The sequence below is a fragment of the Vanacampus margaritifer genome, chromosome 4 (assembly GCF_051991255.1).
Source record: "Vanacampus margaritifer isolate UIUO_Vmar chromosome 4, RoL_Vmar_1.0, whole genome shotgun sequence".
In the NCBI taxonomy this organism is placed as follows: Eukaryota; Metazoa; Chordata; class Actinopteri; order Syngnathiformes; family Syngnathidae; genus Vanacampus; species Vanacampus margaritifer.
Window position 1 is genome coordinate 28,118,823 of NC_135435.1, and position 26,466 is coordinate 28,145,288.

The 26,466-nt window shown below is 40.1% G+C and overlaps 1 long non-coding RNA gene across 1 annotated transcript in view; it reads left to right on the plus strand.

Annotated features, from left to right (window-relative positions):
- LOC144050273 (uncharacterized) overlaps window positions 1-24,947 on the plus strand; it is a 28,811-nt gene extending 3,864 nt beyond the window's left edge. Inside the window, exon 5 of the long non-coding RNA XR_013293823.1 lies at window positions 22,822-24,947. This is a non-coding gene — a long non-coding RNA (uncharacterized LOC144050273). The remainder of the gene's footprint in view (window positions 1-22,821) is intronic.
- Window positions 24,948-26,466: the final 1,519 nt, after the last annotated feature.

Below are 26,466 nucleotides of genomic sequence, written 5' to 3' on the forward strand. Positions count from 1 at the left end.
GAAAGGAAGCGTGAGTGTCATTTGAAGATTTCTTCCAACCACCTGTTTTTGAATTTGATTTGGTATTGTGCTTCAGACTGTGTGTGAGGCGTGTGAGCAATGGCGAATCTTCGTGTTATTGAGAAAATTGATATGGGGGTCATTATGTGAATTAGCCGCTCCATTCATCAGGCACAATTTTCAGAAATAGGCAGCTCACATGTACTCGGTTGTTTAATTTGGACATATCAATCACTTGGACATATAAAGGAAGTAGTTGTAACTTTTTTAGGTTGAAGTTAATGATGAAGAACTTTAGAGCTAATTTGTACATACTCTACATCCTAATGAAAAGTGTGTCTTCTCTGGAGATTAAAAAAAAAACACACACATTTGCATCTAAAACACATTTGTGTTTGGTTAGGGAAAACAATGACAAGTCATTGAAAGTCACTCCTGTTCGGTAATTTAGCATTTTAAAGCACACATTTTAAAACAACATATTTGTCATGTTTATTTATATACACATATTGATTTGGTCAGATGTTAGACAAATCGATTCCATCAGCAAACTAAAATAAAAGCCTTGAAAGATTTAGCGCCATACACCATTTGTCTGCAATCTTCTGAAAGGGGCAATAGAAGTCACACATTCTTATTATTATTTTTTTTTTATTTTCTGTCACAAATATTTTCACTGCGGTCCATGGCTTAATTTGTGGCCAGCAAACCAAACAGAGATCAACAACTTCCTCCACCAGACCTCCAGTTTGTTGTGTCTGACGAAGCCCATCACAGTTGTGTCACCCACATGCTTCAAGATGGAGTTCTTACTTAATCTGACCTGACAGTCATGTGTAATCAAGTTGAACAATAGTAGGCTCGAGACCCATCCTTGAGGAGAGACGGTTCTCAGGGAGATCGTGATGGAGTATTTGTTCCCTACTCGCCCACACTGCCATCTGCCATGAGGAATTCTAACAGCCAGTTGCACAGGGGGATGCTAACACCTAAGGAGGATAGTTTGCTCACCAGGCGCTGGGGGATGATTGTATTACGGAAGATACGGCATCCTCTGTGGAGCCGTCGGATCTCTCAGCAAACCGAAAGGTATTTACATGAATGGGAGAGTCTGGAGGTCATGTGGTCCTTCGCCAGCTTCTCAACATGATAGGACTCAGTGCTACTGGGCTTGAGGATGGTAATGGTGGACTTTGTCTGCATTAGTATTACACGAGCTGTCTTAAACCAAACTGGAACGACGGCCTGGTCTTGAAGTGGATAAAAACCTCCGGAAGTCCCTGGGCCAGTTGGGTCAGCACATTCCACCAGTCCTATAGAAATCAGGACCTGCTGCTTTCTGGATGTTGACCCTCTTGAGTGGCAAACGTCAGCTACGTTATGACTCTGGGTCTTCTCATCAGGACTTCCTTGTCTGGGTGTTGTTCAGTACCTCAAACCATGCAAAGGGATTCTTCGGTTTTTCTTGGAAGTCTTTGTATTTCATGATGGACTGGATTCCTTGGCACGTCTTCCTGGTGTTTGTGGTGTTGTAGCATTCTTTGCCTTCAGCATGCTGCACACGCTACTGTTTGTCCTGGTTCCTCATACATTAATTGATGTATGCGGAGACACGTCGGCAACATATTCCTCCACGTCCGTGCGCGGGTGTGCGGTGGGCGCCTCTTTGAACCCATTCGGTGCATGCAAAGACGTCCTGTCGAGCTGACATACTACCCTCGGGCCACAACCTCACCTGCTGCACTGTTGCTCTTTCTGTAATCAGAAGGGGTCTGTGTGCTGGTATTAGCATCAAAGAGCTGCGGTCTGATGAGTCAAGGTAAGGATGAGGGGTTGCTTAAATGCCTTAGTGTAAACCAGCTCCTGAGTGTTCTTGCCTCTTGAAGCAAAATTCCACAACTGGGGTACAAGTAATGCTCATGGATACTAATCAACACGTTCGTGGCAGTTAATTGGACTCTATCACACAATTTTTGTAGACTAGAGCTTCACGGTAATCTGGAAATCATTTGGCTGCATGAAATAATTCGTCAACCTACAATCATGCAGCTTCGTTCTTCCTGTGTGATCCCTCAGAATATAAATTTGTTACATTGTTCTGTATCAATTACGTGGCATGCAAAAGGAATTAACATCGTCAAATTGAACGCGCCCCCGCTCACACACAAATGGGAATTTACAGGGCACGTAAAGACATGTGTAAATCAGTGAGGCGTTCAGGTTTAATGTAGTCACTCGCCAGCGTAAAACCTAATTTAATTGAATGGAAAGTTCACCGGCTAATGATGCGGCTTTGCTAATTATTTTTCAAATTAATTATTCCGCCGCAGAATGAATTGATGCCGTCACCTCTCCTTACGTTACGACTTCTAAAGGAGCGCTGATTGAACTTGGAGTGAATTGACCCCTAACCCCTCCAACAATATGTGATTATCACAAGTGGATCGCTTGAATTGCGTCGAATGATGAGTACTTCCCTCGCGTCTTTACATCAGCGCTGACAAAAGCATCACTTTTGACATTGACTTCCTTCCACATGCTTGCTCTCTCTATTTACTTGGCATTTGGAAAATAACCGTAATTACATTTAATGGGCCACATTGGCTTATTATTTACTCATTTAGAACATTGTTTACCTGACAATGCCGATTCCAAAGTAAAATTTGTACATTTCCATTATGTTTTCCTCTTTTGCTAATTAACTCATATGTAATGTTGTAATAGAGCAGCTTGTTGTTTATTACTCAACTTTATTTATAATTAAATGTTCTGCCTCTAGATTCAGATTCAGTTTTGATTGACACGGTTAAAAACGTTACTTAAAAATGGCATCTAAGACCTATCAACAGGGATGTGATTTTTCCGCTAATTCGCGGAATTCCGCTTTTTTTAACTCCCCCCCCCCCCCCAAAAAAAAAATCCGATTTTTATTTTTTTTATTTTTTTATATAGTAGTTCATTGTGTATGCACATGACTCCGACAGATAACATCTTCTGCTATAACAAAGACATTTGTGGTATGCTCTAATATGAGTTACTTTTCATTTGGTCATGATACAATTATTTGTTCATGAAATTTGAACTCTTCAACATTATTTATGTGTTAATTTAGTAATCACATTAGTTAGATATGATGATATTCTCAGTGATAGTTTTTAAAAGCAAAGGCAGTCCAATGTTTTTGAATGTGACTGATTTTGAGTTGACTAAAACTGCCATTTTATATGGGATAGTTCAATATACATTGAAAATTTATGCTGTTGTTTTGTCTATTTCTTTGTCATGTGAGTGCATTGAAAGTAATTAAAAACACGGAAAACCCATGAGCTCTGGACCTAGCTGGGTGCCAGCGGCCCCCAGACACCCGGCTAAATTTTCAGATAATTTCACTTTGGTCAAATCACATCCCTGTATATCAATATAGGTCTTAAGATGGTGACAGTTTGACCTTGGAAGAAATTATTATCACAAAGTTTTGTATTCTCGTAGCCTTGAGTCATAAACGTGAACATTGTCGATATTTTTGACGTTCTCTTGAGATTCTACAATCTGGTTTGTTGCTGTAAATCCTGAACAGCCCCATTGTGGCACAAATAATAGCTTACTCTATTCTCCTCTTTTGTATTCTTTAAGCTTTCTATGAAGAAATAAAGTTACATTCCACCTCCTTGCTTACCATACTATACAATAACCGAAATGAAATTGATGTATTGACCAGTTTTATTTTCTGCAATATGTTTGGTATGATGATCAGCAAATAGTCTGTAATAGTCTTACAGTCCACTAAATGTATCACTAGTTCTAGTTTTAACATGATGCAAAAACATCACAGTAGCTTCAAATGTCAATCAGCCGCTGATTGTTAAGAATAGGCGCAAGAACAAGAAACTAAGCCGCCTGTTGATAACATGCAAACCGACTGAGGGAACAGCAGTGCGGCTCAGAGGTCAATACTTCATTAATGTCTCATTAATGTCGCCAAGCGGATTCATTCGGCGCAGCCCTTTCTTACACAACGCGTGTATTAATAGGAGGGAAGGAGGGAGTCCCTCAGCAGGACATGCGGGATGCCAGATGGGAGGACGCGTCACGGCTGCGTTGGCTTGGGTGCGGCTCAGCCGTCGCCAGTGAACGAAAACATGGGATTGGTCAAGAGGTCACTGGGAGAGGCACCGAGTTTGGACGCAGATTAAAAAAATTTAAAAAAAAAAACATTGATGACAAGTTACATCATTAGCTGGAAATGTTGTAGATCAGCCATATTGGATTTTACTGTAGGAGATAAATTGCTTCATATACTGTATTTAAAAAGACAGCATACATAATACATCATGTTTGTATACTGGTATTTTTTGTAATTCGTGATTGACCCCCCAAAAAAAGCATAATGAAGAAGAAAGACATATTTAAGTTGCTCTGGTTTTACCACCCATGATATTTCGTGGCCGTTTTGTACTGTATGTGTGTTGCGGGTGAAATACGACTTTTATTCACATCCAACTGGCACTTGTACGTTAATCCCTTTGTCGTAATCATGCAAAAGGGTTGGAACATAAATGGGGGCTCGTCCGGGATCAGCGGTAGATGCGGGGTGTGTAGGAGTCGGTGTGAGTTTTGTGGTGGACTTCGGTTCGGTTCATTTGGTGTGTATTTTTCTACCCCGCACATATCTAAACATTGCTCTCTCAGGTTAGAGTAGAGGTGTCAAGGATGACGAGCACAAACTATCATGGACCGTACCATTATAAGTTGCATTGTTGGGTAAAATTTGCTCTACAAAAAATCAAATACCAGGAACAGTAGAGCTTAGACTCGTCCTCAAAATACCCGTTGCTTAATTGTGCGTAACATTCGGAGATACGCTCCGAGCGTACACGGTTTCGCTCCAACCATTCGGAAACTCAGAACTTTTTTCTAATGTGGTGTTTGGCCATTCAGACTCTCCCAAAAAAGGAGTGCCAGAGCTTAGTGCATTCAGAGTCCATTTCCGAATGTGCGGCATCAAACGAGTTCTGGTTGGATTTAAAACTTCTGCTTCTAACTATGGAAGTTTATCCAAAGTGGCTTACCTTAACTGGAATCCCGTGTCGCATTGTGGACTGGTTGGTTATTGCGCCTTTTGGTGCTGTAAATCCTCATTGTGGCATAAAGAAGCCTCACGCTAAGCTAACGATACGTCATTGCCATGGCTATTACATTTCTTCTTCTTCGCACATACCGTCCACTTGTTAATTAAAAATTTTAAAAATGATTTACTTGTTACTTTTTTATTTACTTGTTACTGTTAAAAAAATAGTGACCACCCGGTCACAAATCCCCCCCCCCCGGCCCTATACTAAGAGCCTACAAGCTGTATACCTCATTCACTGCCATTGACGCCTAGAAACGTCAAAAATTCATTTGAACTATTTCTGTTAGTTAAATTTTTTTTCACTTTTGTTAACAAGAGTATGAAAACCTAGACATTTTTTTTAAAAATAATTAAAAAATATATATATATATTTTTAAAGACAAGATTATTAAAAATAAGGGACGTCAGGTGATTATTTTTTTCTTCTTCAATAGTTAACTCACGATTAATCACAAATTTTATATCTGTTCTAAATGTACATATTTTTTTCTAGGTTTTTATGCTCTTGTTAACAAAAGTTGAAAAAAATGTAAAACTAATAGAAATAGTTCAAATAAATTTTTGACGTCCATAGCCGTCAATGGCAGTGAATGAGATACAGACGCTCCCCACCTTACGAACGAGTTACGTTCCGGACGATCGTTCGTAAGGTGAATTTGAATTTGAATTTGTTCGTTGCTTCAGTGCTATATTTTGTATTATAATTTATGTTTAAAGCCTATATAAGTATATTGAAGGTTTATATAAGTATGTTTAAGGCTTGTACAAGTAACCTGCATTGGTTTGTACTGAAAAAAACTTTTAATAAAATGGAGAGAATACGTACAGTACAGTACTGTACTACGTATGTTAGAGAGAGAGAGAGCGAGAGACACACACAGTATGTACATGTACGTAATAAGATAAATAAAATGAAGTTTAACTTACTTTTGGAACATGTACTCGATGCTTAAGGAGATGATGGAGGAGGAGGAAGAGGAGGATTTTATATCATGAGAGATTCTTCGTCGTCGCTGGAATCGGCTTCAAAAGTTATTTCCTCCTTTATGGGGACCGGCGTTTCTTCCTCCTCCTCCTCGCCACGTTGCTCAGCCTCCAATGAGCTCTCACAGCGCCAAGCGTCGGTATTAGCGGCGGAAAGAAGCACTACGCGCAATACAAAATCTAACTTACAGCATCTCTTTCCGAACATTTTTCGACATACTGTACGCGCAGAAATGTTCGTATGCACCGTTGTTCGTAACTCGAATGTTCGTAAGTAGGGGAGCGTCTGTATGTCTAAACTGTACGTATACGTATAGTTTATACAGTAGTCTGCACGCGTGATGGGACGAGTAAGATGGCGGCCCTGTGGCTTCAATGGCTTGCACAGGTGTGTATGGGCTATTGTCTATCCTGTAATATTTACAGATGAGTGCCTTGCCATGACGACTTATTATTATTATCATTCTTATTTTTCTTTGGTAAATATTTGTGGCCCTTTAAAAGTAGGCAGTACTTTTACCAGGAGTAATGTATTTGTATTGTACAGTATGTCTTAAGGAGTGAACGGGGATTTTGTGTGCCAGTCCGAGCTACAAGTCGCACCAAAGTATAAGTCGGAGGACCGGCCAAAAATCCAAATCTTCATGGGCTATTATACAAAATCTGCATTCCACTATATCATTAATCGCAACTGGAGACACATGAGCTGAAGTTTAGCGCAGAGCAGCCGCTTATGACAGTAAAGCCGCAGAGATCTAACAGTGAAAGAGTATCTGTGGAGGTCTTTGCATTTAATCCTGAGGAATTCCTGTGAAACGCTCATTTGGCGCCAGTCTTTCTGCCCGTCGTCCAGTGTCTCAAACCCCCTCTGGCACAAACGCACACACACACACACACACGCGGGCTTACCCCAACACTCCACCTGTTGGAGTTGGCACACGCGTCCCAGTGTTTGCCCCGAGAGTTAAGAGCAGTCAGTCGACATGAAGGGCGGCCTCTTCTCTCTCGCCACCTCTGCCTTCACGCGACAGACGAGGTGCTTCCATCTCACTGATGATAGCAGCTTAATTGAGTATCATAACCCCCGTGTTACTCTTGTTTATCCACACACCCCTCTCTCTCTCTCGCCACGCCAAGCATTGAATTTCAATGCGTTCTTTCAGTGAATAAAGTTAAATACCTTCATCACATCGCATGCGATATTAATGTCATAATGATCTATTTTGAAATATTTTGTTGCTGCCGGTTGGTCTTCAAATGCTTGTACTTATTTAGTAGTAGATTGCATTTGCTTATACAGTATAGTATTTTATTCTTCCATGTAGTTGCCAGTGCCACATTACATTTACATTTAATATTTTTTAATATTTCCATATAATGAGTATTTACTGAACAAAGCCGCCATGGTGAAACTTTTTTTTTTTTTTGCTTTATTACTCCAAATAAAGTAGTAGTAGTAGTAGTAGTAGTAGTAGTAGTATTAATCCAAAGTAGATGCCCAAAGGTTTAAAAAAAATAAAATAAATAAAAAAATCAAGTAGGCGGCTGGATAGAACTCTGACAAATAAATAAATAATATTTCTGTCATTAAAGAGAGGTCATTAAAGCAGTGCTGTCCAAACTATGGTCTGGGGCCATTTGCGGCTCGCCGACCATTTTATGGCGGCCCTCAACATATATTTATATATATACTGTATATATATATATATATATATATATATTTATTTATTTTTTTGTGTGTGTGTAATTTTTGGCTCAGCCTGCAACCTTTTGGTCTGGGTGCGACGTACTGGACAACTACTACTAATAAATTCAACTTACGCAGCTATGCAAAGAAACTGTCTACAACTAAAATATTAACATAATTTCTCGTTATAATTCCTCATGAAGTAAGATACTTCATTTGTGATACAATTTGTAAACATATCACATTAACTCATTTACTGCCATACATTCATTTTTTTTAAAAAAAAGATTATTAAAAATTAGGGGCAAGAGGCGGTTACATTTTTTAATTGTAAACTGTTCTAAATGTACAATTTAAAAAATTCTATGTTTTCATACTAATGTTAACAAAATGTTTAACTAATAGAAATAGTTAAATGAATTTTTGACGTTTATAGCCGTCAATGGCAGTGAATGAGTTAATGATGATTAAGAGCATTGCCATCTTATTACTGATTACTCTTGCTTTGGTTCTGAATGTGGAGATCTGCTCAGGACAGTTGGGTACAGGGCTGTAGGCCACACAAAAATCATGAAAAATCCCTAACTTTTTTCCTCATCACTTGTAACAGGTGTTAAAAATAACTTTTAAAAAATGCACTTTGCATATTTTCTCATTGCAGGATTAATAAAAGCGTCATTTCATTTCAGTTCTGATCCTTGCTGCCACTATCATATGAGGTTATTTGTCGATGCTGTATTTTCTTTTATTTTGATTTCTCGCCCCACTTGTGGCCACATTTTTCTATGTTAGCGCTTTCCCCGTGCAGTCCTTGACACTGAATTCAAATGCGTTGACACCGAAAGTCCTCAGAACTTCATTACATGCCCTGACATGACCTGCATTGAGAAAACACTCTTTGATTCTTTTCATCATCATATTAATCTCCCAGCCAGCCGGCTCGGCCATTTGACTCCTCCAACGCGTATGAATTAAGCTTATTAAAAAATGATCTGTTCACTAAACACTAGCCTAGAAAATGTTTTATTAATTGGCTTCTCTCTCTTCTGGTGTTTTATTTACCTGCGAGATGGAGCTCGCCCGCAGCGTTTCCTCCCTGTGGGTCTGACTGCGCCGTGGCCTTGAGACCCCGGTTGAATCATTTAATTAACCGTGCTTCTTCTGGGTTTTTTTTTTTCTTTTCTGTGACAAGCCATGTAGGTGCGCGGCCTCTTTTAATTGAATGTCCGTGTCTGTGTAATTATTGTCTATGTTCGCACAAAGGAGACGGCGGGGGATCTCCGCGTCGGGGCCCAACTCTGCCACAATGCTCATCAGACGCTCGTACCGTTGCAAGCTTCTCTCTCGCTCCAAACATGCTTGAGACAATGCGCGTCTTTGCAATCAGGTAGCTAATTAAACGGCTTTGCGGGCGATCTTGCTGGTTGTACGCTGGGACAAAGGAGACAAACAGATGGCAAATATGAATGATGCTCAGCAATTCTGAAGATGCAGCGAAAGGTCAAGTTGACTTTGCTCACCGTCTAATTAAATCTCTGATCATTGTGACGTTGGTGAACGGCGTAGACCAAGGATTTAGTCGACAGCAGTATGAGGAATCGGTAGCATATTTTTGGAAAGGGGCACTCATCATTGTTCCTGTTGCTGTGCAACACTCTCATTCATGTAAGGACGGTGAATGGAGGAAGTCAACTAATTGCTCCTCCTGCTTGCCAACAAAAGGTTGAGGCTCTCGTGCTGACCTTGTAAGACTCGGATTATAGTTGGCATTCATTATCGTGATCTTATTCCTGCCTAATGACTCCCGTCTTGACTTGTTCATATCCATAACTGTTATGTAAAGGGGAAGTCAACTCAAAATATTCCTTTCCAATATTGTAACTGCCACATTGTCATTTTTGTGCATTTTGTTTTCTTTGCTTTTGGGTGTTTGTCGCCACCCACACCAGAGAAGGCGCTGTAGCGGGGTGGATGTGTGGATGTCAGTGAGTAAGTGAGTAGAGGAAGTCAAAGAAAAACACTCAAGTCTGTGGCTATTAACTCTTTCACTGCCAGACGTTTTCAGAAACAGGATGTCCCCAGTGCCAGCCGATTTAAGCATTTTGACTGATCTTTCAAGGTCCACAGAAAATGTTGTGTTTGGACTATGGAAACACACATACTACCAAATGAAAGATTGGACTCTCATCTTTCATCAGAAAAAAAAGTCTGTTTCTACCTTATTCCGTTCTTCAGTAATCAACAATAGAAAATGGTTACTTTCACCGAAATTCTCTGTTTTGAAACAAAAAGCGGAGAAAAAGAGCTTTTTGTGAAACGATGTTATTTCATGCACTCTAGTGAATTCTACACTTCTTTTTGTCCATGAATGATGCCACAAACACCTAAATAGTGCTTTACTTCTGTAAAACGCTTTCACCAACAATGAAAAAGTGTTTTTTGATTGCAAAATACGTTTATTTCCATTCAACAGTGTAACAATTTGACAAAACAATTTCGCAAACTATTTACAAATGTGTGCAACTGTGGTACTACTTACAATTATGTGGATGTTTCAAATACAGTTTTTCTTTTTATAACGCTCTCCTGCGTGCAAGGAGACGCCGCAGGACTCGCACAACAGATTATAGTTTCACTTTCGCTTGTCCGTTTCGCGTGCAAACGTTACACTTTCTTGACCGCCTTTTTTTCCGGGGAATAAATAGCAAGTAGCAGACTGTACACACTCCTCCGATGAATATGCATTGGACTCGGGGCACTCTCCGTCGTCCGATCGAACGTCCGCCTGTGCGTGCTCGGTTGTGCTCTGCGTTATGACGCCGTCATAGCCGCCGCGTCAGCGCTTCCAATTTCGCCGTCAAGCTCGGATTCACCATCATCATCATCGATGATGATCATCGTCGTCATCAACGTGCTCTTTTAGCGTTGGTCGATGCTTTTGGTCTTTGAAAAAAAACGTCTCGGGCGTGAGCTCCTCGCAACCGGTCGCCATTTTTCCTTTGTTTTCCATTCTGATCTCCTGCTCGACGCTCTAGCTCCGCCTCTACTGACGCCCACCCGATCTTGTCAAAAGAGAGTCATCGCTGCCCTCTAGGGGCCAAAAATAGTCATTAGGCACAACAGACCTCCTTGAAACTTTCACAACAGATGCGGAAGGCTTGCCAGCACCCGTTTCAAAAAAATAAAAAAAATAAAAAAATTGGATGACTTCTTTTAACGTCATTGGCAGCCCTCCGTAGGTTTTTACTTGACATCTTTTAACGTCAGTGGCAGTGAAAGAGTTAAGTGCAACGAGGAGAGCTACAATAGTAATATTCAATGTGAATTAATCAGAAAAATCTCAGGGCAGCCATTTTGCCTTGTACAGCCTTTTGCTGTCAACTAAAAATGACTTCACAGAGCTTAAGGGCTCAGCTTGTGAACGTCACATTACCAAACCCAGAAAACAGGTGAGACAATTGATTGTTACCTGATCCCAGAGAAAGGGCTTTTTCTGTTACACGTCCCCCGGCGCACGATCGGGGTTGGAAGGCAGCCTCCAAATGCCCACTCGCTTTGTCCAGATTTATATTATTCCCAATTACAGATCTTGCAGTTCCCTTTGAACATACTTTGGATTCCAGCAAGTCCCTTATGCTTCCGCCATGTAGACCACATACCTCTCCTTGGCATATTTTAAAGGGATAGAGGAGAACCGCTTTTATTGGCTTGGAATCAAGTCAACTGTGTTCAGTCCCACAACGGCACAAATACAATGTCTAAATGCGCCTGTATAGAAAATACCCAAAAAAAGAAAAGAAAAAAAGAAAACTCCACCCATGCACGTAATTATGTTGCCCAGTCAGTTACTAAGTGTCTCATTCATGTCTTTACTGAGCGAGAAGTGAATCACTAACTACACCTTTCTTGACATCACGCCAGACAGCAGTCTCTCATCAAACAGTTCTATTCCTAAATATGAATCTATTAATTGTGCGACGACTGTGGCCTTCACACATATGTTCTTCCTATACTTCAAACTTCCCACTCTTTTGGCATCTATCTACTTCCACATAATTCATCCGATTCTCCTCAATCCAATTTTAACATATTCCAAAAAGTCACGCCATTCTAGGGTTTATTTTTCTTATTCCTAATATTCACACCTTACCCACAATTCCCGATTTTGTACCCTATTTTTCCCCATTCATTTTTAAGGGGAGATTCTACATTTCGCATTTACTTCCACATTTTTCATCCCATTCACTTTATTCAAACTTTAATATATTCCACCAATTTACGCCATGAGCGCTTCCATTTCTTTCTTCCAAAATTCACGCCTTCCCACAATTCCCCATTTTGTACCCAACTTTTATCTACTCATTCTTAATGGGAGCTTCTATATTTCACATTTACTTCCACGTTTTTCATCCCATTCACTCCGTTCCAATTTCAAACTATTCCTAATATTCACACCATGGGCGCTGTTATTTTTTTTCATTCCCAGGATTCACGCCTTACCCACAAGTCCCCATTTTGTACCCTACTTTTCCCCACTCATTCTTAATGGGAGATTCTAAATTTCACGTTTTCTTCCACATTTTTCATCCCATTCACTTCATTCCAACTTCATGTACGGTATATTATATACATACTATATTCATTATTATATTTTATCTTCTATTGAGCACTTGGTTAATTTAATTTTTAATGTGCATTTTTTTATTATTATTATTTACTTTATACAGCACTTTGTATGCAGCTATGGTTGTTTTTAAAGTGCTCTAAAGTTGACTTGAGTTGAACACAACATTTCTGTCACTCGGCTGAATCCTTCAAGTCTATATTAAAAAGCCATATAGCCAGACAGTCAGGAGTTGCTAATCCTGAAAAAATGAAGTGTGGATCATCAAACATAATCTACTTACTTCATATTTTCTGCAGCTTAGTTCACATGCCCAAGAGAGAAAAACCAATCAAGCACTAAATGTCTGTAAAAGACATGCAAGAACCTGCAAAACTGCCCCCAAAAATATGAAGGCTACAACTTGGCTTTTACACAAGAAGGTCCGACTAAATGTTCATAAACTCATGAAAGATCACACGAGTCCATAAGAGCAAAACCATACATCCCCCAGTTAATAGTTGAAACATTTTTGCTGGTTGTGTAGATGAAAAAAAAAAAAAAACACTATAAAATTCTCTGAAAAAAATTATTTATTTTTTTAAATGTTTTGCTTTTGACTGTTTTAGTACCTGTGAAATCCACACAGTAAAAAGAGAGGACAATAAATTGTGTGTGTGCGTGCGCCAGGGGGCTGTCATGATGAAACAAGCACATGGTACAAGTCACAATTACTGCAACCCGTCCTAGCAAAACATCAAGATGATGCTCATTCGTGCGACCATCTGATCTCAATCAGCAACAATGGCGCCTTTGACCCATTTTACTTTTCCCGCGGCACGATGTGTCAAAGACTCACTCTTTATGGGTCAAAACAAAAGTTATTAAACATTGAGGGAATCATGCCTTTTAGTAGAAAAGAGAATATATTCTTATGGTGCATAAGAAAAAAATGCCGCTGACAAGTTTGCAATCAATTCCAAAAGTATTAGTTGAAGATTAGAAATTATCAAATCAAATCGTGATGTTAAAGTGGCTAATTTAGAGCAACGTAAAAGTATGTGCCATTTGGAGGCCATTTTATTAAAATGTCATGAAATGCAGGAAAATACGCAGATTGGTTGGCAATCTTTTTGCAACTCTCTTCCAACATCCGAAATATTTGCCCTTCAAGGTCTCACTCGGCTTTTCATGTTTCATTCAAGTGCATCTCAAAAAATTTGAATAGTGTGCAAAATTTTATTTCAGAGGTTTAAATACAAAAGAGCATATATTATATGGATTCATTGCACATGAGAGAATAATAGGAAAATTAATTTAAATTTTATAGATATTTTTAGATATTAATAGATCATTTTCTACAATAAAAATAATTGTAATTTGTACTTTAAAATGTGGATGAAATATTCATATTGTGAATCCATATGATATATAATAAAGTGACAGATGAAAGTGTCAGTAAGGTAAAAAAAAAATAATCTCTTCAGTTTTCACTTTTAAAAAAATGTCTGGAAAAAAACAACTTCTTACCGATTCTAAAAAGAAGTCACGGTGAACGCCATAGCACTACATGTGCCAAGTGTTCAAAATCCCTGGAATTTGGGGAGGAACTGTGGCTTTATATCAATAATGATATAAGTGGTTATGAAAGAACAACAGGGACACACAAGCTCGATCGAGAAGGCTGTTAGAGGTGAGCGGGAATTTTGGCATTCTTGCTGCCCTCCAACCAGTTACTGTTTTAAACGCCTCCTTCCTGTGTGTATTGATTTAAATAATTTACACAAACAGGAAGGTGCACACACATCTACACCGCGGCTCCTCTTGGCCAATTTGACACCCGCTTTTATTGAAGTGAGCAGCTGCTCGATAGCGCTAAGGAGGAACGGGGATTGACTCTGGCATAATTACACAAACTCCTGCATGAATTTGCTCCCAATTAAAGCTAAAGACTTAACATGCTAAAGCTAAATGCAGAAGGGCAGATCAATGCTGCCAGGCTTCTTTTTTTTTGTTCCTTCCTCCCATGAGCAGCCAAAACAGGACTCTTACATATGCGATGCAGCTACTTGAAGATAATTACAGCGAGAGAGGGAAGCCTCGGCACGGTGGGACTAGTCAGGTGGTGATATCAACCGCTACCTTTTACAAACAAAGATGCAAATTCTCTACATTCATATACAAATACAGTATACAGTGTTCCCTCACTTTTTGCTGGTGATAAGGTCCAAGCCCCCTTGCAATAAGTGAATTTCCACAAAGTAGAAGTTGACTTTTTTTTTTGCCTTTTTTGGGGGGGGGGGGGGGGATTTACATCTCAACTCATTCACTACAAGCCTAGTTAAAATGGATATTTGACGTCTAAAGCCGTCATTGGCAGTGAATGAGGTAAGCCTTCTTTCGCATTTTGGGGTTTTGGTTATATTTTAGTTGTCATGTTTTCCTTGTGTTGTCAGCCTCGTCAAGTTTTATTGTGTCCACCTGTGCTTGTCATCCTCGGTCTCTTGTGTCATCCAATCAGCACCCTCAGCCACGGCGTCTTGTCCAGGTGTCTCTGGTTGTCTCGTTAGTATGTGTATATTTAGTTCCCAGCTTCCGTTCGTTTGTTGTTGGTTCGTTGTCGATGTCATGTTCATGTCCTTGCCACGTCGTGTTTCCCGTTAAGTTGTTTGTTACTTTGACTTCTGTTCTTGGACTTTGCTGATTTTGTGTGTTTTGGGATTTTCGAGTACCTTGTTTGCTTTTTTTGTTTGTGTTAAATGAAATTACTTCTTTTTGAAGGTTTTGTCAACCGCTGTACAAAACCTGACAGCTTTTTAAATATAGGAAAAAAGGAATCTGTACTTAAATAAGGATTCATTAAAATGTATTAAATATAAAAATCATACCTCAATGGATGTTTGAGAACAAACAGTTCGAAAACAAATTAAAATGTAGCGTACTTAAAAGTTAGTACGACAGAAATGTATGAATGGTCCTCATATTGCACTGATCTTATTCTCAAGCACGACTTCAATTCTAACTTGGGTTTCATTCACTTGTATATTTTTGTAAGATTTGCGCTTAGGTTCAGCTGTTCTGATAAAAATAAAAATAAAAAGTTGCAGAAATGTTCACACTGGTGTCAGGAACGGAGGAGCCTCATTTTCTTACTTGTTTGCTTGAAACTTTGACATTTTTTTTCCTTTTTTATGAATAAGACCCATTGTTCATCCCATCTGTCAGCACAGATACCAGGAAACGGCAAGACCAAATACACCTAAAAGGACCCGAGCCTTCATTTATTTTTCACCTGTCACCACCGTACTGCGGAATGTTTTGTGTAGATTTGGCTGCAGGAAACTCAATCCCCAACATGGAGGCACAGAAAGGCCAGAGAATAAAAGCAGCATTAAGCCACCTCCATACATACAGTACACTACTTTGTTTTATTTTTTCCTCACTCCAAGTTGAAAAAAAAAAAATCATTGATATCTACTGAGTAAAGCTGCAAAACAAATAACTCAATTTTCTTGTTCTGAGTCAACAAATGCAGCCAAAAATTATGTTTCAAAAGTGTGCAAGAGCAACTTTGTCCATGACAACAACTGTTGAATGAGGACTCAAAAGCATTTTGCTGGTTTTTTTTTTCTACTTTTGCAATACTTGGCTTTATTCTGTAATTTATATTTTTGTGGTTTCGTGCATCGACCCAAAAATTGGAGCATTCACAAACAAGTCCTGCTGCGGCAACGCGAGCCAATTTTAATAAGACATTTACTCATCTATTGAGCAAACACAAAAGGTTTCTCATCACCAGCGAAGCCATAAATTTGGAGTAACAGCCACTGTCTTAAGGACATGGAGATGGGCACACTCTGCCTCCCTTTTGTCTGGCCCATTGACATGTAAATGTCCTCCTGCTATAAGGCATCAGCAGAGAGCAGTGGGAGAAAAAAAGTCCACTGAATTGAAATGTCAATAGTAATTTTTGGCATGCGGGGGACATCTGAGAGTCAGAGGCTGCCTCCCGGGAGAAATGTAAAAAAGACGAGGAAGTAGCGGGAACGTGCAGGGAGGGAGGGGCTGCGAAAGGAGAGATGGAAGATGTAGTGAAGGGGCAGATAATGCGGGGGCCTGCGTGATGGAAGAGAGGAGGGATGGGGGGGTAATAGCAGTCAGAAGGTGAGCTGTCAGAGGAAAAACAGGGCAGGGGCATTTGATGGGGGAGGAAGGGGAGGTGGGGAATAGATGAAGAAAGATGGACAGGGGGGGGGGGGCTTGTGTCCTCCTCTGGGAATGTCTCCCCGTCCTCCTCTACTGATGGACAGGCAGAAATACCACAAGAGCCACCTCCCGTAATGACTTGATGAATGAGCCCCCGTCCAGCCCGCCCGCCACCTAACACCCCCCCCCCCTCCCCCCTCCTTCACACTCCGCCCTCTCGCCATCCCCCAGAACAAAATCACACAGCAGGACTCTGGCATGCTATATGCATTAACACCAGCACACCTATTTGCATACAGCACCCGCAGTATCAAGCATGCAACCTGTGATTGAGCGACTACAACTTGAAGTCACACTACTGAATATGTTATTATTAGAATAACGCATTTGTATTGTAACTCAACTCACTGAAGGCAGCCAGTCTTTGCGCATGTTTATTCTTCTTCCTCTTGTGACTCGAAAACATTGTCTGCTCGGCCCAGCAAAAAGTCATTAATAGTGGATTTTGCAATCAATGGCCGTGGTGCTGTCTTGTTTGTCCAATCAATGTAAAGATTGCGGCCATATGTGGTCTTCACTGTACTAAAAAAATTTAAAAAGCCTTTTAGAAAACAAAAAGGTTTTTTTTTTCAAATGTAAGAAGAAAGAATCATCACACTACACGCTGCTGATTTCTGGTGGTGACTCGAACTGAGATGCAAATTAGCCGTTAAAAACAACAGCAACATAAAAAAAAAAAACATTCTGGGTTCTCATGTTGGCTAGTGTATGATGAGGCATCATTGGATGTTAAAGCTACTGGATGCAGAAAATTGAATTGGTCTGTCTAGGCTGACTTCCGATATGTTGAGAAAAAAAAAGTGAAAATGAGGTTTGGTAAAGCTCTTTGGACAACATATAGTGTAGATAAAGCGCTACCGTATATAAGTGCATTCCATTTACCATTGACCATTATGATCAAATTGTATTTAAAAAAAAATTGGCCCATGTTATGTACAATTAGTGACCCATTCGAATTGATTCAGGATTTGGTTGAAAAATGATAAACGAATATGTGAACATTAATTTAAGGTACAAGGCTCTACTGATCACTAAATACATTTTGTACTTTTGAGAAGAAACAGTTTAAATCGTGTGAGAACAATCTTAAAAAGGACATATTCTGTAATGGAACTTTTACTTTTATTTGTTTGTATGCAAATACTCGACTCTCTGGAGGGCCTGCCGGCCCATCAAGTGTGAAATTAAACAACCGAGTAAATTTTTTGTTAGCGGCCTATTTTTTATGAGCGAGTCATTCTGAATTTCAGACCACAGTGTTATAACCAGAAAAGCTAACTATTAAGTGTGGCAGTAGCTTGAAATTGCCAATTAGTGAGCCAACACTTTTTTTTTCCCCACTGCGCATTGTGCGCATTCACCTCAGTATGGGTCAGCTTCCTGAAAAAAAAAATGGAACCACAGAAATCTGCAAAATCCTCGCCGCACGGTCAGAACGAGACCCGCTGACAACCAACAATGGAAAATGTACGTCTCAGCGTGTGCCTCTTGGCCACAGTCAGGATACGAATTGTATTCAAGAGCAGACTGAGGGCAGCGAGAATACAGAATGCTGCTGCAAAGACTGGATGGTAACACTGTATTTCACTTTTTTGTTGTTGGTTGTCCTCAAGAAGGCACACACAAACGCACACATTTCCGTGAACGAGAGGTTGCGGCCTGACAGAGGCCAGAGTAATTTACAGGGCAAGCTACTTGAAGACAAATAGCACAAGCTCATGATAACAGAGGTGAGAGCGTGTGTGCTCAGGCAGGATGGAAGAAATGAGAAAGGAGAACGCAGACCACATGCATTCTGCAGTGAGGAGTCGGGTAACCATTTTATCATGAGGGACTTACAGAAAAAGACAAGGTAAACCAAAGGTGAATATGTGAGTAAGTTGTGCATATGCATAAGAGATGCGCCATCAGCCAAAGGGATCCAGAAAATAAGTAAAGTCTCAGTTCTTACATAAGTTCCAGTTTGGAATTTGTGAAGAAAAGGGCTACATTTTTGTGCCCAGTGCAAGTCTGGCACAAGGCATGGTCTAAAGCAACGCAGAGGCTGGCTAGACTAAGTCTTTGTATTTTTGAAAATACCGTGTTTTGCACCATTATGAGGATGAACACAGTCGAGTTGATTCACCAGCAATCAAAGTAGCTCCTCTCATTCACTTGAACTCATTCACTCCCAGGCCTTTTCACTGAAGCAACCCCCTTTGCTCCCGGCTGTTTTACTGGATTTTGACAGATTTTGCAAGGACCACATAATATGGTGTTCTATTGCTATAAAAACATGGAACCTATCAAAAGAAAGATTAGAGTCTCTTCTTTCATCAGGAAAAAAAAGTATATTTCTATCTGTTTCCGTTTTGCAGCAATTAGCATTAGAATATAGCTAAGTTTCATCATTATTCTCAAATCTGTTTAAAACACTGGGGGGGAAGCCTTTTTGCAACATGGCCCTGGTTGATCTCTTCTACTCTGCTGCCACCTGCCGGTTGTTTCTGTAATAACTACCTTTGCTTTACGCATTCTCTTCAGTTCAGAGGCTGCATCAAAGCCTTCTGTATGCTCTAGCATTAAAAAAAACCAACAACAACGTATAAATACGTTTTTTGGGACCATGGTAATATTTAAAATAGAACGTATTCATACGTTTTTGGGAGTAAATAAGTTATAGGAATTTTTAGGGGGGAAATGCCAAAATTTAGGCCCTTCTTTTTTCAATTTGATGTTCTCAACCACACATCAGCTGAGCTCAGAATATATGTGCCTAGTTCTCAAATCAAATTCACCACAATCGCGATATACTTCCTGCGCCAGGTACACGTCAAAGGAAATGCCCTCGCTTCACCAAAACACCCATGATGACGCAGAGATGAAACAAATTCTCAGAAAAAAAGCCCACCAAGGCTTTTGCAAAAAAAACAGGATTTGCGTTTTTTACACTCCGTCTCACATGCAGATCTGAACATCACCTGTGTGTTGTCTTCCACCTGACAGACGCAGCCATCATTGTCCGTTTGGCTGACTGTCCCTCCGGGGCCGCTGTTGGCTGCAGTGCAAAGCAGAGACACAATCTCCGTGATGCAAGGCAGGAGATTTGTCATTTTAAAGCGTGGGTCAAACGGGCTCTCTGGCTATTGATTGGCTTGTCCTCATCTATTACTCTGCGTTATGTACGGCTCCCTTTGTCAGAGGTGCGACAGCCGTAAACACATTCCCCTCAAGCACCTTCGATCTGACGTCAAGAGCCGCAGCATGCGGGACTAGTGTAGCTGGAGAGGAGCTCGCCATCAAGAACTCAGCTTAATCTAGGCCCGTCTTACTCATACACACGGTGAACGCATTCACTGCCATAGACGACTTTTGACGTCAAAGATTCCTTTTTACTGGGCTGGCAGTGAATGCGTTGAATATAGGTGTGTTCAGGAACCTTAACCTGGCCATCTAGTTACCTGCTAATTGGGTAACTTCATTTACATAGCTATTTAAATATCATCTGTAGTTTAGCATATGGATAGTTAAACATGTTTGCTAATAAGAACGTCACCGTTAGCGTAGTGGCTCATAATGAAGGTCATATGAAAAATGAAATGAAATCACAACTCTACATGTCTAAACACCAACTAAATACGTGAGCTTATACTTTTAATTGCACTTACGAGAATATCTACAAATTCTCCACGAACAAAGCGAAGCCCACTAAAGTGCAGCGTGCTGAAAATAATTTTGATCTCGCTCATCCAAAGGAGTAGTGTTAATGAGCCCACAACATCTATATCAAGGATTTTGTGTTGTGTGTTTTTGAACAGAACATTGCAGTCGACTTCAGCTGCTTCTTGAGCTATTGGAGCTTTCCTGAGTGGGAGCATGGCTGCTTAAGTTTGCATTGACAGATGAATGGAATAGCGCTGACCTTGTAGCAATATCACGTACTGTAATTAGGTTTGGTTTAGTCTTTTCAATGACTCTTGTACTTATTTTATCATTGCCATCATGAAACATGTTACTGAAAGTTAAATTAATTGAACACCGGCTGGATGACTGCAACTCGGGTCTCTGCAAATGTTGAGCTAGGAAATAAAAGACGGTAAATGAAGTACAGACGCTCCCCTACTTACGAACATTCGAGTTGCGAACAACGGTACATACGAACATTTCTGCGCGTACAGTATGTCGAAAAATGTTCGGAAAGAAATGCTGTAAGTTAGATTTTGTATTGCGCGTAGTGCTTCTTTCCGCCGCTAATACCGACGATTGGCGCTGTGAGAGCTCATTGGAGGCTGAGCAACGTGTCGAGGAGGAAGAAACGCCGGTCCCCATGAAGCAGGAAATAACTTTTGAAGCCGATTCCAGCGACGACGAAGAATCTCTCATGATATAAAATCCTCCTCTTCCTCCTCCTCCATCATCTCCTTAAGCATCGAGTACATCTTCCAAAAGTAAGTTAAACTTCATTTTATTTATCTTATTACGTACATGTACATACTGTGTGTGTGTGTCTTTCGCTCTCTCTCTCTAACATACGTAGTACAGTACAGTACTGTATGTATTCTCTCCATTTTATTAAGTTTTTTTCAGTACAAACCAATGCAGGTTACTTGTACAAGCCTTAAACATACTTATATAAACCTTCAATATACTTACATAAGCTTTAAACATAAATTATAATACAAAATATAGCACTGAAGCAACTTACGAACAAATTCACCTTACGAACGATCATCCGGAACGTAACTCGTTCGTAAGGTGGGGAGCGTCTGTATAGCTAACTATTCATCAATCCTTCAATTTTGTCAGACAGTCATAAGGCACCAGAGACTACGTTTATATGCTGTCAATCTTCGGGTAAAAGTCAAAATTCCAGTTTCTGAAACATTCAGGGTAACCCGTTTAAATGTGTGAGCGTATCAAATTACTCCCGTACAGCTGCATAGCAATTAGAGTATCCCCATCTAAACGGTGATGCTACGTCATAAATATTACGTTTCTTACTTTCTACCATCAATAAAACGTGATTTTAGGAGAAAACACGATGGCGTTTTTATGTGACTAAATTCGTGAATATCGCCAATATTTGAAAGGGTTATTGACTGCATGCATGTCACTGATGGCTGGTGAGGCAGTGCTATTAGAGTCTGATTTATAAAAATTAAACATTTCAAAAGTTTAGGATTGTGAGGCAGACATGTAAACCACAATTTCGTACATATAGAAAGAAACAAGCAGAAGTGAGTGCGCCAATAAATTTTGAAAGTCCGTCATCGGCAATCCGTCAATATTTCAAGCCGAACCAAACTGTAATCGTCATTCGTCAGCAAAATGGGCAGTTGTCAGAATGTCAAGATCCGTTAGTACTGACTAGAGCTGTCAAAATTATCCATGTGTTTAATGAAAATAAGACATTTGCAAACATCTGTTTTACTTTGGAAAGCAATGACCAAACCGGTATTAGTACAATATCAATCCCCTTTTTCCCAAAAAAAAACCCCCAAAACACACCAATCACTGGTTAATAAACGCTAATCAGGGGGAAAACATGCTTTGTAATACACTTAATGCAAAATTAAGACGAATCAGATTACTGTAGTAAATTAATCGATTGAATAATCAAGAGATTAATCGATTCTAAAAATATTTGATAGATTTCTACAGCAGGTTTCACCAATTCCGGTCCTCGAGGTCCGGAGTGCTGCAGGTTGTAGCTGGTTCCGCCTACCAACACACCTGATACTAAAGATCAGGATCGGTATCAAGCATGTTGATGAGCTGATCATATGAACCAGGTGTGCTAGTGGGCGGAAAAATCTAAAAACATTTCAAACCTGCAAGACTCCGGACCTCAACTACCGGAATTGGTGAACCCTGTCCTAGAGGCTAGCCTAACCTTAGAAGGGGTTACCTGTAAAAATGGTCAAAGCGCTTTCTCGATAAGACCCAGAAGGACGTGAATATCGTGTACCCTTCTTCAAACACTGACAACAAATCGCCTGGCATACTTATGACAGCGCAAACATTCGCAGGTCTTTAGAGAGCAGGGAACTTTTTCTATGGAACTAGATATATATTATGTAAATGTACCAAAAGATGGTAAACCATTTGAAAAAGTCGCTGCCATTCCAGAATATGTGGTCTCACCCCTGACTGACCGCTGCATTGTCCTAGAGTGCAGCAGTGTATGACGAGACAGTGCAGGACCTCTTGCATAATGCATGACCGCCAACGACACGCAGGGCCGAATTAGCTGCAGCGGAACATCACCGCCTTCGCTGATCTGCGCGGACGACGGCCCGCTGAGGCCACTGAAGACATGTGGCCTGTGACACCCCCCCCTCCGCCCCGGACCAGAGCACTTGATCACCAAGTAACCTTTTGCATGAGTGCACTCAATCTGCCACTGCAGACATGGTGCAGACAGGGGGCATTAGGTGGGATTATCACCCCCACTAGCCTTTGTTGTTGGGATGTTCATCCCTCGCCAACTCACCCTGACCCCTCCCCTAGCAACCCCCTTTGCTCCCTGCTCTGCACCGCCCTGGCACTGATACACAGAGAGGCCGTTCTCTGGAAGACTGAGAGCAGAGTGGCTAACCTCTGTAGCCCACTTTGACGGCCACACGCGAGGGCGCTCTCACGCAAATCAAACCAAACACGCACGCTAAAAACAGTTGGGTCAAAAATAACCCAAATTGGGTCAAAAAGGGACCAGCTCAAATGCTTGGATTAATCAGTTAAACCAAAAAGTTGGGTCAAATGAATAACATACAAAACAACCCAAAAAATTGGGTTTTGGGTTATCCTTTTGGGTTGGCCCAAAAAAAAGGGTTGCTTTGTTGGTCCTTCATTTGACCCAACTTTTTGGTTTAACCAAAACCAAAACGTTGGATCTGTCCCCTTTTGCCCCAGTTTGGGTTAATTTTGACCCAAATGTTTGTTTTTCATGCAGAACCCAATAAATTGGGTTATTCCCCCCAAAATGTGTTGTTTTGTTTAAAAAAAAATTGCTGCTGTTTGGTGGGTTATTCATTTGGCCCAACTTTTTGGTTTAAATAAATAAACCAAAATGTTGGGTCAGTCCCTTTTTGACCCAACTTATTATTATTTTTTACCCAAATGTTTGTTTTTCATGCAGAACCAAATAAATTGGGTTAGTCCCAAAACATTTGAATTATTTTGTTTAAAAAATTGACTTGTTTAGTGGGTTATTCATTTGACCCAACGTTTTGGTTTGACTAAACAAACCAAAACATTGGATCGGTCCATTTTTATGCAATTTGGGTTATTTTTTACCCAAATGTTTGTTTCATTCAAAGCCCAATAAATTGGGTTAGTCCCCACCCCCAGATGCCAATGTGTTTGACCCAATTTTGGTTATATTTGACCCAACTGTTTTTAGAGTGCTCAAAGACGTGAACCCTGGGTAAAGGTAATGGTGATGCTTTCTCCACATTAACATCGAACACGACTACGGATGTGGCAAAAATGAATCTCTAACGTTGCTGATTTCTGAGAAAATGTCACAAAACTCCAAGAAACCTGTTAAGTCTTCCAAATTCCTCGAGTCTTACTCGAATTTGAAAACTTGATATTCTCACAGGATTTGCAACGAAGCCACCATCTTTCATCGTCATTGGAGAAATCCAGTCCAGAACTAATCAATTTGCCATAGCAGGAGGCGAATCTGCCTGCTGAATTTCACATGCTTGGAATACTTTACTCAGCTTGAAGATGGAGAAGTCAAGAGAAGATTTTCACGCATTCATGAGACGGAACAAGGATGAGACGTGACCCAAATGGCCGAGGTCCACTGAGTAATGGGACAGCTAAAAGCCCACAGGCTAAAAGGGGAGCCCATTTGAACTAGTATGTGAGGCTTGGCCAAGGCTTTGGAATGAAGGAAGGAAGGACCAGTTCCATGTTCTGTGTGAAGGCTGGTACAAGATTTATGAATGTGAACGTCAACTTATCAAACCAAATGTCTTTCAGATGCAAATTCAGACAAAACCAGCCTTGCCGCAAGGTTCAAAGGGGGTCTGATTTTATAAATAAATGGGCTTGCTCACTTCAAAATGGGCGAAGGTGTTCCTCCAGAGGAGGCTAGTTTTGTTTTGTCATGTTTTTCCTTGTGTGCCATTTTTCTTTCCGTCTTTGTTAGTTCATTGTTGTTGCTTCTGTTCCAGTATAAGTTTGCTACTTTCGCTTGTTTTTTTGGACTTTGTTAATTTGATATTTTTGGTCATTCCAAATACTTTGTTTGGCTTGTGAAGAGGAATAAATTTATTTGTCCTCTTTGCGTGTTCCAAAACTTGAAGACAGATTTAATGTAAGAAAAAACACCTTTGCAAAAATGATTTTAATCTAACAGAGATCTCTGGACATCATGACATGCTCCAAACATCACATATACAGGTGGAATTTCAGAGTGCCGAATGTGTCTCTTCCGCGTGTAAAATGGCTTCTTATAGTTAAAACCGACCGCCTCTCTTTCATTTGTAGACAAAACATACTCTCTGGGTACTTTTCCATGAGCGATGGCGAAAACAGAGTCGGGGGTGCGTGTTCGAAACAGATTCTGTTCTCGAGGACCAAATGTGTTTTCCCACAGAGAAGGAACTTCTAGACCAAATAATATGTCCCAGCTTAAGGTCAAATTATACTGAGTTCAACACTACTTGCTTTACACGTCTATAAAACCTTTCAACATGGTTAATATAAAGAATTAAGATGTTAATAATGTATAACAATGGTTAATATATGAAAATAAAGAATTTAAGTGTTAATAATGTATAACAATGGTTAATATATGAAAATAAGGAATTTAAATGTTAATAATATCTAACACTTGTCAATCCATCCATCCATCTAACCATCATCTGTCATTTTGAAAAAAAAAAAAATTTTTGTTAGATCACTCCTGCTACCTGCTTTTGCTTCTCTGAGTTCCTGCACTTGAGTACTTGAAACACCACCAAAAAGCAAAAAGAAAATAACAGTTTGTGACAGATGCCAAATAAATTTTTCATTTTACCATTAACAGGGATGTGATTTTTCCGCTAATTCGCGGAATTCCGCTTTTTTTATAATTTTTATAATTTAACGATTTTTTTTTTTTTTTAGTAGTTCATTGTGTATGCACATGACTCCGACAGATAACATCTTCTGCTATAACAAAGACATTTGTGGTATGCTCTAATATGAGTTACTTTTCATTTGGTCATGATACAATTATTTGTTCATGAAATTTGAATCCCTCAACATTATTTATGGGTTAACTTAGTAATCACATTAGTTAGATATGATGATATTCTCAGTGATAGTTTTTAAAAGCAAAGGCAGTCCAATGTTTTTGAATGTGACTGATTTTGAGTTGACTAAAACTGCCATTTTATATGGGATAGTTCAATATACATTGAAAATTTATGCTGTTGTTTTGTCTATTTCTTTGTCATGTGAGTGCATTGAAAGTACTTAAAAACACGGAAAACCCATGAGCTCCGGGGGGCTTCGCCCCCCGTGTCCCCCCACCAGGGCACTGGACCTAGCTGGGTGCCAGCGGCCCCCAGACCCCCGGCTAAATTTTCAGATAATTTCACTTTGGTCAAATCACATCCCTGCATTAACTGCCTGGTGAGATAAAATAGGATGGGACAGAAATTCACGGCCATGTTGGTATCACCATTGCCTCATCCAAGTAAACAATATCAATCGAGCGGTCAGAGTGAAAACGGTCACAGGTACTGTCATTTTTGGTGAACATTTTGACATGCTGTCATCCAAATATAAACAGTGGTTTAACCCCACATTAATAAG